Source organism: Callithrix jacchus, chromosome 2 (assembly GCF_049354715.1).
Source record: "Callithrix jacchus isolate 240 chromosome 2, calJac240_pri, whole genome shotgun sequence".
In the NCBI taxonomy this organism is placed as follows: Eukaryota; Metazoa; Chordata; class Mammalia; order Primates; family Cebidae; genus Callithrix; species Callithrix jacchus.
This window is the reverse complement of record NC_133503.1, coordinates 15,800,267-15,816,772: the sequence shown is the minus strand read 5'-3', so window position 1 is coordinate 15,816,772 and position 16,506 is coordinate 15,800,267. Positions and strand designations below refer to the sequence as shown.

General features: G+C 45.9%; 1 protein-coding gene across 6 annotated transcripts in view; it reads right to left on the bottom strand.

The window, feature by feature from the left end:
* USP42 (ubiquitin specific peptidase 42) overlaps positions 1–15,022 on the bottom strand; it is an 80,808-nt gene extending 65,786 nt beyond the window's left edge. For 2 of the 6 annotated variants that reach the window (XM_054248589.2, XM_035282926.3), the window contains exons 1-4: positions 14,985–15,022; positions 10,999–11,109; positions 7,121–7,257; positions 3,981–4,092 (exon numbers count right to left, since the gene is read on the bottom strand). The gene's annotated coding sequence lies outside the window, so the exon portion shown is untranslated. Of the gene's footprint in view, positions 1–377; positions 836–3,980; positions 4,093–7,120; positions 7,258–10,998; positions 11,110–11,190; positions 11,303–13,515; positions 13,693–14,984 lie in introns of those variants that run through there. The other 4 variants (XM_054248599.2, XM_078357596.1, XM_078357593.1 and 1 more) reach the window with 4 other exon arrangements.
* Positions 15,023–16,506: the final 1,484 nt, after the last annotated feature.

Sequence of the window (16,506 nt, the reverse complement as noted above, 5' to 3'; positions counted from 1 at the left end):
GAAACCCTTGAACCTGGGAGGTAGAGTTTACAGTGAGCCAAGATTGTGCCGCTTCACTCCAGCCCGAGCAACACAGCAAAACTCCATATTAAAAAATAAATGAGAATAAAATGGAAAAGAAAATAAACCCCAATTCAGGCTCTGGCTCAAGCTTCTGCCACCAGACCAAAACCTGGTACTCCTCTATGGCCTTTTGTGGCATTTGGTGAGCCCCCTCCCTGGACCTGTGAATATACAAACATCTTCCTTCCAAGCTTGGTTCTCGCCTTCCCCTCATGATTGTCCCATACCATGTCCATCATCTCCATTCCTGGAACACTTCAGGCTTCAAGGTTTGAGAAAGAACAGGAAAAAGTGAAAGCAAAATGTCAACTCACCTTAATGAGTTGGTGGAAAGAGAAAATTATAAATTCTCAGAAGAGAGCCAGGCGCGGTGGCTCAAGCCTGTAATCCCAGCACTTTGGGAGGCCGAGGTGGGTGGATCACGAGGTCAAGAGATCAAGACCATCCTGGTCAACATGGTGAAACCCCATCTCTACTAAAAGAATACAAAAAATTAGCTGGGCATGGTGGTGCGTGCCTGTAATCCCAGCTACTCAGGAGGCTGAGGCAGGAGAATTGCCTGAACCCAGGAGGCGGAGGTTGCGGTGAGCCGAGATCGTGCCATTGCACTCCAGCCTGGGTAACAAGAGCAAAACTCGTCTCAAAAAATAAATAAATAAATTCTCAGAAGAAATCTTTCTGTTTAGGGAGATTCTAATGGTGAAAGATCGAGGACAAGATGCTGCCACTGGGGTAGTGATGTCGGTCAGGGTTGGCAGGATGATTTAGCCTCCTAGAAGCAAGAAGAATTGTCAATAAGAGTAATAAGAGTAGGAGGCCAGGTGGCTGGGCATGGTGGCTCACACCTGTAATCCCAGCACTTTGGAAGGCCGAGGCAGGCAGATTACCTGATATCAGGAGTTCGAGACCAGCCTGACCAACACTGAGAAACCCCCACCTCTACTAAAAAGTCAAAATTAGCCAGGCATGGTGGTGCAAGCCTGTAATCCCAGCTACTCGGGAGGCTAAGGCAGGAGAATCTCTTGAACCCAGGAGGCAGAGGTTGCAGTGTGCCAAGATTGAGCCATTGCACTCCAGCCTGAGGAACAAGAGTGAAACTGCCTCTCAAAAAAGAAAGAAAGAAAAAGTAGGAGAGCGGGCACAATGGCTCACACCTGTAATCCCAGAACTTTGGGAGGCCAAGGTGGGCAATCACCTGAAGTCAGAAGTTCCAGATCAGCCTGGCCAACATGGTGAAACCCCATCTCTACTAAAAATATAAAAATTAGCCGGATGTGGTGGCAGTGCCTGTAATCCCAGCTACTCGGGAGGCTAAGGCAGGAGAATCTCTTGAACCCAGGAGGCGGAGGTTGGAGTGAGCCAAGATCACACCACTGCACTCCAGCTTGGGGTGACAGAGTGAGACTCTGTCTCAAAAAAAACAAAACAAAACAACCCAAAAAGTATTGTGGATAGGGTTTTTTCAAATTTTTACGTTTTAGAGACAGGGTCTTGCTCTGTTGCCCATGCTGGAATGCTCTGGTGCAATCATAGCTTAGTGCCCAGCTACATTTTAAAATATTTTGTAGACACAAAGTCTTGCTATGTTGCCCAGGCGGGTCTCAAACTCCTGGCCTCAAGCAATCCTCCTGCCTTGGTCTCTCAAAGTGCTGGGATTACAGGTGTGAGCCACCATGCCTGGCCTAGAGTTGGTATTAATAGCAGGTAACTGCCGAGAGGTACTATGCATGTCCCAGGCCCTCTCCTAAATGATTTAGACATGTTAACTCATTTATTGTTTGCAACGTGATGATAAAGCAGATACAGTTAGTACTTTCATTTCATAGGTCAGAGGTTAAGTATGTTCTTCACAGTCTTACAATTAGTATGGAACATATGTTCCTCCAGGGACTGGGGACAGAGGGATTTTCTAGGCAGATGGGACAACATATGCCAAAACGGGAATAAAGGAGGCAAGACTAGGGTGTAACTTATCTCAAAGAGTTGCTGGAGAAGACTCACACCCTCTCTGAAAAATCTCTCAATTTAGTATAATAAAAGAGAATTAAAGGAGTGTGAGGCCAGGCAGCTGATTCCTGTAATCCCAGCACTTTGGGAGGCCTTGGCAGCTGGATTGCTTCAGTCCAGGAGTTTGAGATCAGCCTGGGCAACATGACAAGAACCCATCTCTAATACAAAAACAAAAAAATGTTTTTGAGACAGAGTCTTGCTCTGTCGCCGGCTGGAGTGCAGTGGTGAGATCTCGGCTAATTGCAAACTCCGACTCCTGGGTTCAAGCGATTCTCCAGCCTCAGCCTCCTGAGGCTGGAATTACAGGTGCATGCCACCATGCCGGCTAATTTTTGTATTTTTAGTAGAGACTGGGTTTCACCATATTAGCCAGGATGGTCTTGATCTCTTGACCTTGTGATCTGCCTGCCTCAGCCTCCCACAGTGCTGGTATTACAGGTGTGAGCCAACATGCCCAGCCCAAAAATTTTAAAATGAGCCAGACACATTAGCACGTGCATGTAGTCTCAGCTACTCAGGAGGCAGAGGTAGGAGGATCACTTATGCGCTGCAATTTGAGGCTATGGTGAGCTACGATCGCACTCCGGTCTGGACAACAGAGTGCAACTCAGTATCAAAAAAAAAAAAAAAAAAAGGAAAGAAAAGAAAGGGGTCATAGGCCAGACTCAGTGGCTCGTGCCTGTAATCCCAGCAATTTGGGAGGTCTAGATGGGTGGATCACCTGATGTCAGGAGTTCGAGACCAGACTGGATAACATGGTGAAACCCCATCTCTACTAACAATACAAAAATTAGCTGGGCTTGGTGATGCATGCCTCTAATCCCAGCTACTCAGGAGGCTAAGCCTGGAGAATCATTTAAACCCAGGAGGCGGAGGTTGCAGTGAGCTGAGGTTGTGCCACTGCATACCCACGTGGGTGACAGAGTGAGACTCCATCTCAAAAAAAAAAAAAACAAAAAAAGTGTGCTGGCCAGGGGTAGTGGCTCACATCTACAATCCCAGCACTTTGGGAGGCCAAAGTGAGCAAATCACCTGAGCTCAGGAGTTTGAGACAAGCCTGGTCAACATGGTGAAACCCCGTCTCTACTAAAGATACAAAAAATCCAGCATCTCGTGGTGGCGGGTGCCTGTAATCCCAGTTACTCAGGAGGCTGAGGCAGGAGAATCACTTGAACCTGGGAGGCAGAGATTACAATGAGCCGAGATCCTGCCATTGCAGTCCAGGATGGGTGACAGAGTGAAACTCTGTCTCAAAATAAATAAATTAATAAAAAACAAGAAGTGTAGTTATCACCAGGGTGGTTTCTCTCATATCAATGTTGTTAGCCAGTGTCTCTGGTGGCATTGAGGTCTCCTAGAAAGAGTGGCTTATAGGGCATTAAGGTAATAAATATATCAGAGTTTATTAAAAATATATATTAATAGGCGGGGCAAGGTGGCTGATGTCTGTAATCCCAGCACTTTGGAAAGCCGAGACAGGCGTATTATGAGGTCAGGAGTTCGAAACCAGCCTGGCCAGCATGGTGAGACCCCCGTATGTACTAATAATACAAAAGTTAGCTGGGCATGGTGGTGCGTGCCTGTAGTCCTAGCTTCTCAGGAGGCTGAGACAGGAGAATCGCTTGAACCAGAGAAGCGGAGGTTTTGGTGAGCCAAAATAGCGCCACTGCACTCCAACCTGGGCAACACAGTCAGACTTTGTCTCAAAAAAAAAAAAAAAAAAGAGTTCCTGAACTAGCAGGTGAAAAGTGGATGGAGCAGGGCGTTAAGGAGACCTGAGAAATAGCTGCAGCAGAGAGCCAGGTGCAATGGGGACTGGTATAGGCCTTGTGGATTGCAGATAGAACAGCAGATGCTGCCTCCCTGTGAGGGAGGCAGGAATGTGGAGTACCTCCTGGCTAACTCACCTTAGAAAAATATCCTGGGGCAAGGCTGGACAAAAGAGAGAGAACAAAGGAGAGCCCCTCCCTCAGGCTCAGAGTGATGTCCTTTAGTGTCCAGCAGGTTCAGTCAAGCTTCCTAGGGCAAAAATGAAAACATCAGCCGTTCACAAGACAAAATATTGATACCAACAAGGACTAAAAGTTACTGGAAATCTGCAACAGATCAAAACCCTCTTCAGGGCTGAACACAGTGGCTGACCCAGGTAATCCCAGCAGTTTGGGAGGCCAAGGCAGGGGAATCACCTGAGGTCAGGAGTTCAAGACCACCCTGGTCAACATTGCAAAACCCCATCTCTATTAACAAAAAGGCAAAAATTAGCCCCAGGTGTGGTGGCAGAACCCTGTAATCTTAGCTACTTGGAAGGCTGAGATTGGAGAATCACTTGAACCCGAGAGGCGGAGGTTGCAGTGAGCAGAGATGGCGCAACTGCACTCTAGCCTGGGCGACAGAATGAGACTCAGTCTCAAAAAAAAAAAAAAAAAAAATCCTCTTCTGTGTGATGTATATACCTTAACTCATTAACTCACGGAGGACCTACTTGACCAGCTTGGGAGTTAGGGACCCTTAATCACTTTAAGATTAGAAAAAAGCAGCAGGAGGGTAACTAGATTAGGCATCAGTACAAAGCTACCCTTGCTCTGGACCCCAGATGTGTCCCGCTGGTTCCTAACCTCTCCCCTAACATTTCTGCATATGTAGATGGAGGAAGCGAGAGGGAAACATGAAGAGGAATTTACATGCTCTAAAATGGAGCGCTCCTAAACAAGGTACTGGAAAACAATAAAAACATAAATGTCACATGATACTATGTATTTCCTCTGTGTGTGTGTGTGTGTGTGTGTGTGTGTGTGTGTATACATATCTCAATATACCACGTATTTATATATTCTGGTGTTACATATATTTATTGAGGTATGTGTGGGTATATATATATATGTGTGTGTGTGTGTGTGTGTGTGTATATACAAATAATGTATACATATATATGTATTTAAGGCTGGATGTGGTGGCTTACGCCTGTAATCCCAACACTTTGGGAGGCTGAGGTGGGGGATCACTTGAGTTCAGGAGTTCGAGACCAGCCTGGCTGACATGGCAAAACCTTGTCTTTACTAAAAATGCAAAAATGAGCCTGGCTTGGTGGCATGTGCCTCTAATTCCATCTACTCGAAAGGCTGAGGCAGGAGAATCACTTGAACCTGGGAGGCAGAGTTGCAGTGAGCCAAGATAGCACCACTGCACTCCGGTCTGAGGGGCAACAGAGCTAGACTGTGTCTCAAAAAAAAAAAAAAATATATATATATATATATACACGCGTGTATATATATATGTATACATACACACACACACACACACACACACACACACTTAATAGAGACATGGTCTCCCTATGTTGCCCTGGCTGGTCTTGAACTCCTGGATTCATCCATTCTCCTGCCTTTGCCTCCTAAAGAGCTGAGATTACAAGTGTGAACCACCACACCCTGTCTGAAAATATATTTCATATGTTTAGATGTATAAATATGTATCCATAAATATATATTTTCCTCATACATACATGAATATGTATATGTTTCCATAGTTACCCATACAAATATGTATGTATACATGTACATTTTCTTTTAATACACAGAAGTCTCCACAGAAAATACCTATTATTTGGAGTTTTTATATATATATATATATATATATGTATATATATATATATATATATGTATATATATATATATATATATATATATTTTTTTTTTTTTTTGTGAGACGGAGTTTCGCTCTTGTTACCCAGGCTGGAGTGCAATGGTGCGATCTTGGCTCACTGCAACCTCTGCCTCCTGGGTTCAGGCAATTCTCCTGCCTCAGCCTCCTGAGTAGCTGGGATTACAGGCATGCGCCCCATGCCCAGCTAATTTTTTGCATTTTTAGTAGAGACAGGGTTTCACCATGTTGACCAGGTTGGTCTCGATCTCTCGACCTCGTGATCCACCTGCCTCGGCCTCCCAAAGTGCTGGGATTACAGGCTTAAGCCACCACGCCCGGCCTTGGAGTTTACATTTTTATTGTCTCACAGAGTACGTTATATGTTGCTTACAACTGGCTTATACAGGTATACTGTATTTTATTTCTGTATATATATATATATGTGTGTGTGTGTGTGAATGTTAACAAATATAAAAGTCAGGAAACTCAGTTAGTAAACTCTTAGGCAGGGAGAAAGACTGAGAACAGTTTTCATGGGTTAACAGAGACTTTAGGTTTCCTCGTGGACAGCCCAGAGGGGCGGCCTGGAGCAAAGCCTCGGTCCACGTGGGCGCAGTGGGCTTTGAGCCCTGTGATCACCCTCTCAGCTGCAGCCAGACCGCCTGGAAGATGAGCCCACCAGAGCGCATGCACCAAGGATGCTCCCGCATGTGACCCTCCCCACCGTACCTGGGAAACAAAGCAAGACCCTGTTTCACCTGAAGTCAAAAGTTCCAGACCAGCCTGGCCAACATGGTGAAACCCCGTCTCTACTAAAATTACAAAAATTAGCTGAGCATGGTGGCACGCGCCTGCAGTCCCAGCTACTCAGGAGGCTGAGACAGGAGAATTACTTGAACCCGAAAGGTGGAGGTTGCAGTGAGCTGAGATAACACCATTTCACTCCAGCCTGAGCGCCACAGCGAGACTTCATCTTAAAAAAAAAAATAAATAAATAAATAAAAATTAGCCAGGCTTGGTGGTGGGGCCTGTAGTCCCAGCCACTCGGGAGACTGAGGAATGAGAATCGCTTGAACCTGGGAGGTGCAGGTTGCAGTGAGCTGAGATCTCATCACTTCACTCCAGCCTCGGCGACAGAGTGAAACTCTAATGCGGCTCTGGTTCAGGCTTCTGCCAACTGACCAAAACCTGGCACTCCCCTATGGCCCTTCCTGGCATTTGGTGAACCCCTCCCTGAACCTGCCAGCATACAAACATTTTCCTTCCAAGCTTGGTTCTCACCCTTTCCTCCTGTGGCTGCACTAATTGTCCCATACCATGTCCATCATCTCCATTCTTGGGAACCTTTAGGCTTCAGGGGTTTGAGAAAGAACAAGGGAGAAGGAAAGCAAAATGTTAAACTCACCTTGATGAGTAGGTGGAAAGAGAAAATTATAAATTCTCAGAAGAAATCTTTCTGTTTAGGGAGATTCTAATGGTGAAAGATCGACGCTGCCACTGGGGTAGTGATGTCAGTCAGGGTTGGCAGGACAAGTTAGCCTCCTAGGAGCAAAGAAGGATCGTAAATAAGAGTAATAACAGTAAGAGGCTGAGCAGTCGGGCGTGGTGGCTTGCCTGTAATCCCAGCACTTTGGGGAGGCCAAGGCGGGCGGATCACCTGAGGTCAAGAGTTTGAGACCAGCCTGACCAACATCGTCGAGAAACCCCAATCTCTACTAAAAAGTTAAAATTAGTTGGGCGTGGTGGTGTATGCCTGTAATCCCAGCTACTCAGGAGGCTGAGGCAGGAGAATCACTTAAACCTGGAAGGCCGAGCTTGCAATGGGTGGAGATTGCGCCATTGCACTCCAGCCTGGGCAACAAGAATGATCCTCTGTTCCTTCCCCCACCCCCCAAAAAAGAGTAGGAGGCCGGGCACAGTGGCTCACTCTTGTAATCCCAGCACTGTGGGAGGCTGAGGCAGGTTGCTGAGGTTAGGAGTTTAAGACCAGCTTGGCCAACATGGTGAAAGCCTGTCTCTACTAAAAATACAAAAATTAGCTGGGCGTGGTGGCGAGTGCCTGTAATCCCAGCTACTCGGGAGACTGAGGCAGGAGAATCACTGGAACCTGGGAGGCAGAGGTTGCGGTAAGCTGAGATTGCATCACTGCACTCCAGCCTGAGGTGACAGAGTGAGACTCTGTATAAAAAAAAAAAAAAAAAAAGTGAGTATTTTTTTTTGAGACAGAGTCTCGTTCTGTCACCCAGGCTGAAGTGCAATGGCTCTATCTTGCCTCACTCTAAACTCTGCCTCCTGGGGTCAAGTGATTCTCCTGCCTCAGCATGCTGAGTGGCTAAGAATACAGGTGTGTGTCACCGTGCCCAGCTAATTTTTGTATTTTTAGTAGCCATGTTGGTCAGGCTGGTCTTGAACTCCTGACCTCGTGATCCACCCACCTCGGCCTCCCGAAGTTCTGGGATTACAGGCGTGAGCCTCCACACCCAGCCGTGAGTGGGGTTTTTAAAATTTTTATGTTTTAGTGACAGGGTCTTGCTCTCTTGCCCAGGCTGGAGTGCCTCGCTAATTTTTAAATATTTTGTGGAGACAAAGTTTTGCTATATTGCCCAGGTGGTTCTTGAACTCCTGGCCTCAAGCAATCCTCCTGCCTTGGCCTCCAAAAGTGCTGGGATTACAGGTGTGAGCCACCATGCCTGGCCTAGAGTTGATATTAATAGCAGTTAACTGCCGAGAGGTGCTATGTACGTCCCAGGCCCTCTCCTAAATGATTTAGACATGCTAACTCATTTACTGTTGTTTTTTTTTTTGAGACAGAGTTTCGCTCTTGTTGCCCAGGCTGGAATGCAATGGCGCGATCTCGGCTCACTGCAACCTCTGCCTCCTGGTTTCAAGCAATTCTCCTGCCTCAGCCTCCTGAGTAGCTGGGACTACAGGCGCGCACCACCATGCCCAGCTAATTTTTGTATTTTTAGTAGAGACGGGGTTTCACCTTGTTGACCAAGAGGGTCTTGATCTCTTGACCTCGTGATCCACCTGCCTTGGCCTCCCAAAGTGCTGGGATTATAGGCATGAGCCACCGCGCCTGGCCTCATTTACTGTTTTCCACACGACTATAAAACAGATGCATTTTGCAGGTTAGAGTTTAAGTATGTTGCTTACAGTCTTACCATTAGTATCGAACACGTTTCTGCAGGGACTGGGGATAGAGGGATTTTCTAGGCAGATGGAACAGCATATGCAAAAACGGAAATAAAAGGGAATAAAGAAAATAAAAGAGGCAAGACTAGGGTGTAACTTATCTCGAAGAGTTGTGGGAGAAGATTCACACTGTCTCTGAAAAATATCTCAACTTAGTATAATAAAAGAGAAAGAATTGTGAGGCCAGGCAAGGAGCTCATTCCTATAATCACAGCATTTTGGGAGGCCGAGGCTGGCAGATTGCTTCATTCAGGAGTTCAAGATCAGCCTGGGCAACATGGCAAGACCCCATCTCTACAAAAAATTTTAAAATGAGCCGGTCACAGTGGCACGTGCATACAGTCCCAGTCATTCAGGAGGCAGAGGTGGAAGGATCACTTGTGCCCAGCAGTTTGGGGTTATAGTGAGCTATGATTGCACTCGGGTCTGGACAACAGAGTGAGACTCAGTCTCAAAAAAAAAAAAAAGCATGTAGGTCAGGCGTGGTGGCTCACACCTTCTCAGCACTTTGGTAGGCAAAGGTAGGCAGATCACGTGAGTTGGAGTAAGTCAGGAGTTGGAGACCAGCCTGGCCAACATGGCAAAAACCCATCTGTACTAAAAATACAAAAAAAATCAGTCAGGTGTGGTGGCACACGCCTATAATTCCAACTACTCGGGAGGCTGAGGCAGGAGAAACGCTTGAACCCAGGAGACCGAGGTCACAGTGAACTGAGACCACATCATTGCACTCCAGCCTAGGCAACAAGATTGAAACTCCATCTCAAAAGAAAGAAAAAAGAAAAGAAAGTAAGAAAGGCCGGGCGAGATGGTGCATGCCAGTAATTCCAGCACTTTGGGAAGCTGAGGCGGGTGGATCATATGATGTCAAGAGTTGGAGACCAGCCTGGCCAACATAGTGAAACTCAGTCTCTACTAAAAATAGAAAAATTAGCCGGGCAAGTTAGCAGGCTCCTGTAATCCCAGCTTCTTGGAAGGCTGAGGCAGGAGAATCTCTTGAACTAGAAAGAGTGGCTCATAGGGCATTAAGGTAATAAACATATCAGTTTATTTAAAAAAAAAACCACATATATATGTATATATACTAATAGGCCAGGCACAGTGGCTCATGCCTGTAATCAAAGCACTTTGAGAGGCCTGGGTGGGTGGATCATGAGGTCAGGAGTTTGAAACCAGCTTGGCCAGCATGGCAAAACCCCATCTCTACTAAAATACAAAAATTAGCTGGGCATGGCCGTGCGTGCCTGTAGTACCAGCTACTCTGGAGGCTGAGGCAGGAAAATCACTTGAATCAGAGGAGCAGAAGTTGTGGTGGGCTCAGACGGTGCCACTGCACTACAGCTTGGGTGACAGACTGAGACTCCATCTCTCTCTTTCTCTCTCTCTCTCTCTCTCTCTCTCTCTCTCTCTCTCTATATATATATATATATATATATATGTATGTATGCACTAATAATACTTGTTATTGTGACATTATTATACACCAGGTCCCTCTTCTATATAATCTATATGAATTATACATGTTAACTCTAATTATGTGCAACACTAGGAGGAAACCAAATTTCCATTTTACAAGTTCCAATAACTAAAAGGGAATGACGGCCGGGTGCGGTGGCTCACCCCTGTAACCCCAGCACTTTGGGAGGTTGAGATGGGCAGATCACCTGAGGTCAGTCCAAGACCAGCCTGGCCTACATGGCAAAACCCCATCTATATTAGTAATATAAAAATTAGCCAGGCATGGTGGCATGCGTCTGTAGTTCCAGCTACTCGGCAGGAGGCTGAGGCTTGAACCTGAGAGGCGGAAGTTATGTCAGCCAAAATTGTGCCACTGCACTCCAGCCTGGGTGAAAGAACAAGACTCTGTCTCAAAAAAACAAAACAAAACAACAACAACAAAAAAGTCCATGCGCTATCAGGTGAGGAGTGAAGGAATGTTAAGGAGACCTGAGAATTATCTGCACCAGAGAGCCAGGTGCAATGGGTACTGGTGAAAGCCTTGTGGATCGCAATAGAACAGTAGATGCTGCGGAGTTCTTGTAGGGGTGAGGGAGACCAGGAAGGTGGAGTACCTCGTGGCTAACTCACCTTAGAAAAATATCCCGGGGCAAGACTGGACAAAGAGAGAGAGCAAAGGAGAGGCCTTCCCTCAGGCTCAGACTGATGTCCTTTAGTGTCCAGCATGTTGAGTCAAGCTTCCTAGGGCAAAAATGAAAACATCAGCCGTTCACAAGACAAAATATTGATACCAACAAGTACTAAAAGTTACTGGAAACCTACAATAGATCAAAACCTTCTTCAGGGCTGGACTCGGTGGCTCATGCCTGTAATCCGAGCACTTTGGGAGGCCGAGGCAGGAGGATGACCTGAGGTCAGGAGTTCAAGACCAGCCTGGTCAACATGGCGAGACTGTCTCTACTAACAAAAAGACAAAAATTAGCCGAGCATGATGTCAGACGCCTGTAATCCCAGTTACTCGGGAGGCTGACCCAGGAGAATCGCTTGAACCTGAGAGGCAGAGGTTGCGGTGATCCGAGATAGTGCACTGTATTCCAGCCTGGGCGACAGAGTAAGACTCCATCTCAAAACAAACAAACAAACAAACAAAAAGCAAACAAACCCTTTTCTGTGTGGTATATATTAACTCACGGACGACCTACTTGACCAGCTTAAGAGTTAGGTACCCTTAATCACTTTAAGGTTAAAAAAAGAAAGGCAGGAGGTTAACTAGTTAGGCATCAGTACAAATCTACCCTTGCTAGAGACCCCAGAATATGTCTGGTTCGTTTCTAACTTGTCCCTTAACAGCTCTGACTATGCAGATTAAGGAAGCCAGGGAAAAATCAAAAAGGAATTTACATGCCCTAAGATGGAGGGCTCTTAAACAAGGCACTGGAAGACAATAAAAACATAAACACCACTTGATGCTATGTATTTCCTGAAGGCCTCTGTGTGTGCGTCCGTGTGTGTGTGTGTGTGTGTGTGTGTGTGTGTACATATCTCAATATACTACCTATTTATATATTCTGGTGTTACATATATTCTCTAGAGTTTGCGGGTATGTATGTGTATTTATGTATGTATATAGACATATATATGTATTTAAGGCGGGGTGTGGTGGCTCACACCTGTAATCCCAGCACTTTGGGAGGCTGATGCTAAGGCCGGGGTCTGGGGGATTGCTTGAGGTCAAGAGTTGGAGACAAGCCTGGTCAACATGTCAAAACCTCAGATTTACTAAAAATACAAAAATTTGCCAGGCATGGTGGCATGTGCCTGTAATTCCTGGTACTCAGTAGGCTGAGGCAGAAGAATCGCTTGAACCTGGGAAGCAGAGGTTGCAGTGAGCCAAGAGAGCATGAACTAGACTGTGTCTCAAAAAATAAAAATAAAATAAAATAAAAAATATATATATATACACTTAATTTAATAGAGATGCGGTCTCCCTGTGTTGCCCTGGCTGGTCTTGAACTGCTGGATTCAAGCCATTCTCCCGACTTTGCCTCCTAAAGTGCTGAGATTACAAGTGTGAGCCACCACAGCCAGCTTAAAAATATATTTCATATGGGGCCAGGCACGGTGGCTCACGCCTGTAATCCGAGCACTTTGGAGGCCAAGTCGGGAGGATCACCTGAGGTCGGGAGTTCAAGACCAGCCTGGCCAACATGGTGAAACCCCGTCTTTAAAAAATAATTATAAATAAAAAAATAAAAAATATATATTTCATATATTTAGATGTATAGTTACCCATGTTTCCTGCATACATACACGTATATGTATATATTTTATGTATTTACACATACGAATATGTATACATGTACATTTTTTAGTACACACAAGTCCCCACAGAAATACCTATTATTGGAGTTTATATTTTTATTGTCTCACGGAATACGTTATTTTATGTGTTGTTCTGCAACTTCATTATATTTGTATATTGTATTTTATTTATATTTTTATATACATGAGTGTTAACGAATATAAAAGTCAGGAAACTCAGCTGGTAAACTCTGAGGAGGGGAGAAAGACCGACATCGGGTTTCATGGGTCAACAGGGACTTTAGGTTTTCTCGTGGACAGCCCGGAGGGGCGCCCGAAGGGAAGCCTCGGTCCACGTGGGCGCCGTGGCCTTTGAGCCCCGCGACCACACTCTCCTCGGCTCTCCGCTGGCCACCGCCTAAACACGAGCCCACCAGAGCGCAAACGCCAAGGATGCTCCAGCTCCGGACCTGCCCCGCCCCGCCTCGCCTTCTCCGCCGGAACGGAGAAGGCACACGGTCTGCGGCGGGCTCCGACCCCAAAATGCGGCGCGCGAGTGCTGGGGCGGGTCTTCCGTCTGGAGAGGGGCTACTTCCGGAGTGAATGGCTAAGGCTTTGGGCCGGGAGCGTGGCGAGATTGGCGGTCAGACTGGCTGGCGATGCTGAAGGGTAGTTCTGGGACAAGCGAGCGCGAAGTGGAGGGCGACGCGGCCGCAGCTGTGGCTGCGCCGCCTGCCATCAACTTCCCCGCGGCGGACCCGGCCCTCAATGTAATGCTGGGGAGCGGGGTGGGGATCTAGGTCGCAGGCCAGGAGGTGGGTGTTGGGGAACGTGTGTCCAGCTCACCTTAGTTAGTCGTTGAACGCCAGTGCCGACAGAAGATCCTCTCACCTTAGAGCGGGGATATAAGGGGTGTCTGGGGAAGACACTCCCACTAGGCTCAGAGTTAGTGATCCGAAATACAAAAATTAGTGAGATGTGGTGTTGCACACCTGTAATCCCAGCTACTCAGGAGGCTTAGGCAAGAGAATTGCTTGAACCTGGGTCAGAGGTTGCAGTGAGCCCAGATCACGCCACTGCACTCCAGCCTGAGCGATGGAGTGAGATTCTGTCACACACACACACACACACACACAAAAAGACATTTCTATAATTTGAGCACCCATTCTGGTATAAATGGCTTTTGAATTATTGAAGAAATAAAATCTACCATTAAGGGGTGAGGATTTGAAGGTTATAAGAATATGAGATTAAAAATAAAGCTAATTCAGGGAATTCCAAAATAATTTTTACGGTACTTTTAAACGGTGCAGTATTTCTTAATTTAGTCCAAGGGAGGTTAAAGACAAACAGATGTTAGCTAAAACTGCTCTATGTCTATGTTATATAGCTCCTATTTAATGGATAATTAGAGGCACTAAATAATACTAAGTACTTTCAAAAATATGGCTCCTGATATTTTCAGTTGAAATATTTTACAAATTTATAAAATAATTGATTACGGTAAAGTGTTTCATTTTAATAAAATTTAATAATGCCAAAATCTTATACCTGACACTTTTGTAACCCTATATAAAAATTGTTATAAACGGCAGGGTGTGGTGGTTCACACCTATAATCCCAGCACTTTGGGAGGCTGAGGCAGGTGGATCACAGGGTCAGGAGATGGAGACCATCCTGGCCAATATGGTGAAACCCCGTCTCTACTAAAAATACAGAAAATTAGCTGGGCACGGTGGCGCGTTCCTGTAATCCCAGCTACTCTGGAGGCTGAGGCAGGAGAATTGCCTGAACCCAGGAGGCGGAGGTTGTGGTGAGCCGAGATTGCGACATTGCACTCCAGCCTGGGTAACAAGAGCGAAACTCCATCTCAAAAAAAAAAAAAAAAAATACAGAAAACTAGCTGGGTGTTGTGGCGCACGCCTGTAGTCCCAGCTACTTGGGAGGCTGAGACAGGAGAATTGCTTCCACTTAGGAGGCAGAGGTTGCAGTGAACCCAGATCATGCCACTGCACTCCAACCTGGGTGACAGAGCAAGACTCCGTCTCAAAAAAAAGTTACGAACAAAAAAAACCTTAGCAACATCTTTTTTGTACATTACAGTACTGGGGTTGAGGCTTCAAAACCAAATGGAATAAGTGCAGGGATGGAAACCAGGGGAATTTGCTCTTAATTGACAGTAACCACTAGAAACTGCCCTTTAAAATATGTTAGTTGACCTAAGTAATACCAAGAGCCAAACTGGGCTTGGGGATTTCTTAGTTATTCACCTTACTTGGAGAAGTAAAGAAGAAAGCAGAAGTAGCTGTGCTCACCTGACAAGTGCCTTCTTGGCTGGGACTTAGCATCACACAGTTGGCAAGACCCTGTTAAGTGAGGGTTCTAATCCTGATGACATCACAACTGTTGCCTGGTAGCTAATCAGATCAACAGTGTTCAGAAGGCCTTGGCCTAGGCTATTTCTTACCCCAATAATTCATATATGTTAAACTGATGAATTATTGGCGTGTAACAAATTACTCACCCAAAAACATTTCTCCCACAGTTTCTGAAGGTCAGGGATCAGAGCAGAGTGGTGTAATGGTTCTGGCTTTTTTTTTTTTGAGACAGTTTTGTTTTGTCCCTCAGGCTGGAGTGCAATGGTGTGATCTCAGCTCACTGCAACCTCTGCCTCCCAGGTTCAAGCGATTCTCCTACCTCAGCCTCCCAAGTAGCTGGGATTACGGGCATGCAGAACCACACCCAGCTAATTTTTGTAATTTTAATAGAGATGAGGTTTCACCGTGTTGGTCAGGCTGGGGTTGAATTCCTGACCTCCAGTGATTTGCCCGCCTTAGCCTCCCAAAGTGCTGGGATTACAGGTTTGAGCTACCACACCCTGCCAGTTCTGGCTTATTTTTTCTTGAGTTTGTAAGACATTTCAAGGGCCTACTGGGGATGAAGTATCTGCTCCAAACTCACTTTCTTCTTGGAAGGGTCAGTTTCCCTCATTGAGGACTTGGTAGGGCTACTCAGGGGAAGGCTTTTTTACCCCAGGGCCAGAGATGAAAGAAGGAGAGAGTAAGATGACAGCTACAGTATCTTTTGAACTTCTCTGGGAAGTCACATACCATCAATTCTCTGTACAGAAATCATCACACTGACCAACCTTAGTACAATATGAGAGGGAACTTGACAAGGGTATCCTTTCCCAAACTCTCCCTCTCATGGATAATTACTAGATACAGAGTTCCTAAGAGCTGTGGTCAAAATGAAGGAATTAGAGACACTGTACAAATAAGGTTAGACCCTCGTGCTGCACATGTACAATTTTCTTTTTCTTTTTTTTTTTTTTGAGACGGAATTTTTCTCTTGTTACCCAGGCTGGAGTGCAATGGCACAATCTCAGCTCACCGAAACCTCTGCCTCCTGGGTTCAGGCAATTCTCCTGCCTCAGCCTCCTGAGTAGCTGGGATTACAGGCACGCGCCACCATGCCCAGCTAATTTTTTGTATTTTTAGTAGAGATGGGGTTTCACCATGTTGACCAGGATGGTCTCAATCTCTTGACCTCGTGATCCACCTGCCTTGGCCTCCCAAAGTGCTGGGATTACAGGCTTGAGCCACCACGCCCAGCCTTATGTACAATTTTCTTAACATCAGATGAATAAATATTCAGGGAAGATGATAAAAAGTATACAACTACAGCTATATCTAAACACGTTATTAGTTACCTTATATAATTCATGTAGATACCTGTTTATTGATCCATCCAATTGAAGCAGTATCTTTTAACTTCCTGCTATACAGATAAGAAGTGATGGCTCACACCTGTAATCTCAGCACTTTGGGAGGCCAA